Source organism: Sus scrofa, chromosome 3 (genome assembly GCF_054392235.1).
Source record: "Sus scrofa isolate SSC_HxYL_T2T_F1_AM1 chromosome 3, Sscrofa_HxYL_maternal_Yorkshire_Landrace_v2.0, whole genome shotgun sequence".
NCBI lineage: Eukaryota > Metazoa > Chordata > Mammalia > Artiodactyla > Suidae > Sus > Sus scrofa.
Window position 1 is genome coordinate 31,592,603 of NC_139385.1, and position 3,986 is coordinate 31,596,588.

Below are 3,986 nucleotides of genomic sequence, written 5' to 3' on the forward strand. Positions count from 1 at the left end.
AGAATACCACATGTGCATATTCATACCACACATACATACCCATGCCACACATGCATAGGCACGCCACATACACGTACACGTACCACACGTGCATACACGTATACATAGTGCATGCACATATACCCATGTATACCTACACACATACATACCACACATGTATATATCTGCCTAGTATACAGATACATGGCACACATGCGCCCAACCACAGCACTTCCTGTGGCTCAACGGTAATGAACCCGACTAGTAGCCATGAGGACAAGGGTTCAATCCCTGGCCTTGCTTACTTGGTTAAGGATCTGGATTGCTGGAAACTGTGGTGTAGGTAGCAGATATGGCTCGGATCTGTTGTTGTTGTGGCTGTGGTGTAAGCTGGCAGCTACAGCTCCAATTCAACCCCCAGCCTGGGATCTTCCATATGCTACAGGTGAGGCCCTTAAAAGACAGAAAAAAATAAATAAATAAAGGCAAATTCTTGGAACTCCTGCTGTGGTGCCGTGGGATCTGCAGTGTCTCTGCAACACCAGGATGTGGGCTGGATTCCCCCTGCCTCCACCTGGCACAGTGGGTTAAGGATCCAGTGTTGCCGCTGTGGTGTCATAAGTCGCAACTGTGGCTGAGATCTGATCCCTGGCCCAGGAACTCCATATGCCACGGGGCAGCCAAAAAAGAAAAAAAAAATGCAAATTGTCCTTCCCCCAACCTCTGGGTCAGAAACTCTGGAGGAGGGTTTAATAAGCCCTGTGGGAGATTCTGAACCACACTCAAATGCAAGACCCCACACACGTGGTCTACGAGGAACGGTCTCCCCTTACTTGCATGATGATAAGAAGCACGGGAGGAGAGGGGCTTGTCACTCTAGCACCCTCCACCCAGACTCTGATTCTCAGAGCCTTGGAATATGGCCAGGGAAGGTGTGTTTTTAACAAATGCCCTTTACGCTCCTGCTCAATAGCTCCCTTGGAATTAAATCCCACATCCTCCCCTCGGCCCACCCTTTCAGAGTCTCAGGCAAGTCAGGGCAACACTGGCTTCAAGAACTGCCCTATAGGGCACCAAACCCCCACCCCACCCTCACTTGCACCACTAGGCTTATGCCTCATGGTTTTTATTATTCTGTTTCAGAGGCCGTTTGAGGAACCACAGAACACTGCACACGCTGTCCCGGAGGAGATTCTCGAAATAATTACTTTTGCATTAAACCAACATTATATTATACATTTCCTGTCTACTTAGACAATAACCTAAATCAGAGAATATTGAAATATATATATACATCACGTATATATACACACTTACATACTGCCCATGCATATACACACCACATATGCATACCAGATATACATGTATACACACATGTGTATGCATACCACAAATACATATATAGAAGGTATGCATACACACGTATATGTATACCGCAAATGGATATATATCACACATGCATATGCATGCCATATATACATAAGCACACGTGCATACACATGACACATGCATATGCATGACACATGCATGTATATGCATGTAACACATACATATATGCCACACATGCATATACATACCATATATACATATATACCACATGTGTGTGCATGCCACATATACATATACATGTATACCACACAGGTGTATGCATACCACACATGTATATATACACCATACATGCATTTGCATGCCACATACACATATCCATGTATGTTTGTATGCCACACATGCCTATACATGCCACATATACACACCCTACATGCATATGCACGCCATGTATACAGGTACATACCACACACATATACACATATACATATTCATACGGCATGCACACACTATATATACCACATAGACACATATATTTACATACCACATATACCTGTACATATGCATACCACACATGCATATGCATATGAAATATACGTGTATACCATATGTGCATATTCATACCACACATACATACCCATGCCGCACATGCATAGGCACGCCACATACACGTACACGTACCACACGTGCATACACGTATACATAGTGCATGCACATATACCCATGTATACCTACACACATACATACCACACATATATATATCTGCCTAGTATACAGATACATGGCACACATGCGCCCAACCACAGCACTTCCTGAATGCCAGCTCCCGCCCCTGCCCTGCACACCCTCTCCCCAGCTGCTGTTCACACTCAACTGTCAAAAGCCTTGCTCTTTCTTTCTTTTTTTTTAGGGTGGCACCTGCAGCATATGGAAGTTCCCAGGCTAGGAGTAGAATCATAGCCACAGCAACACCAGATCCGAGCCACATCTGTGACCTACACCACAGCTCACCGCAACGCCAGATCCTTAACACACTGAGCAAGGCCAGGGGTCAAATCTGCGTCCTCATGGATACTAGGTAGATTCGTTTCTGCTGAGCCATGATGGGAACTGCAAGCTTTGCTCTTTCTGAGCCACCTGAGGCCCAGGATCTTTGCTGAGACCCTGGAACCCCTGATTCATGGGGGACAGACACCAATGGTCTCCCAACAGCCTCCCCCCTTCTTCCTTGCTGCCAGCTCCCCAGTCTGATACAAAGATCAGGTGGCCATGCACTCAGGGACAGTGGCCCATCTTCAAGAGAAAGTTCCAAGCTAAGGGGTCACAAACTTTCAGACCCAGTAGCTTCTTTTTCATAATAAAAATATTTGTAATCCCCCCCCTTACTCCCCTGAAAGGAAATTCAAGGATACCTACACATATGATTTTTTTATTAAATTCGAATAATGACCTGATTGTAATATAAAGAAAAAATTAGAAAATATCTATAATAAAATAATAAGCATTTTGATAAAAATGCTCAGACACCACCACCCGGAAAACATCAGAATTAAGCATCCAAGAGCTTATAGCAAGATTCAAAATCACCATAAAAGCAACGGCCACAAACACTGCTGGGCACGGGGTGGGGGGGTGGGATTGTGGGATGGACAAGATTCTCTTTCAAGATACATCTTGAGAAATCCCTCTTGAGAAAAAAAAATTTGGAATTTTGGCAGTGGAGGATAAATGAAACACGATGGCAAATGCTGATGATCGTTGAAGCTGGATAACTGACCAGACCCCACATGCACATACTGCATATGGTTGTGAAAATTATCACAATAAAAAGGAAAACTAAATAACTTTTTAAAGGGTAATTTTTTTTTTTACGTCAGTTCTCTCCGGGAGCAAGACTACAATTCTTATTTTTGGGTTTTTTTTGTTTGTTTGTTTTTTGTTTTTTTAGAAGTATTAGAGGCTGTCCATGAGGGCTGAGGTCAAAATCTGTACCCCAGAAGGGGTCCCTGTAGGTTTTTCCATCCCCAGAACATAGATTAGAGTAACGGGATATTAGAGAAGCTGAGAGAGGTTGCAGCCCCATGGCTGAGCCCGACAGCCTTGACACCCAAAAGTTCACGCGCCCCTATTTATCAGATATGTGACCTTAGGCAAGTTACTAACCTCCCTGAGCCTCAGTCACCCCTGCTGTAAAATGGGTTTTACAACAAAGCCCACCTCTTAGATAATCGTGAGAAACAAATAAAATTGCACGTGTCCTTAAGAAGCAGTAGCTGCAGAAGTTCCCTGTCCACAGGTTAAGGGTCAGGTGTCATCTCTGCTGTGGCTTCGGGTGCTGCAGAGGCATGGATTCCAGCCCTCGCCTGGGAACTTCCGCATGCTGAGGGTGTGGCAAAAAAAAAAAAAAAAAAAGCAAAAAGAAATAGCAGCTGCTGAGGCTTTCATCTCTACTTTGAGTTGAAAGGCTGGACTCTCAGCCTTCCCTGATCCACCCAAAGAAAAGACGAGGTGTTCTCAAACTTTTAGCCTGAGCGTCCCCCACCTCCATCCTGATCTTAGCTACCCTCCCTTCCCCAGCCCAACACATTGCTAACATCTAGTGGGTATTTATAATGTCAAGGACTGGGCTGGGCTCTACCTGGATTATGTCATTTAATCCATGGTATTACTAGACCCATCTC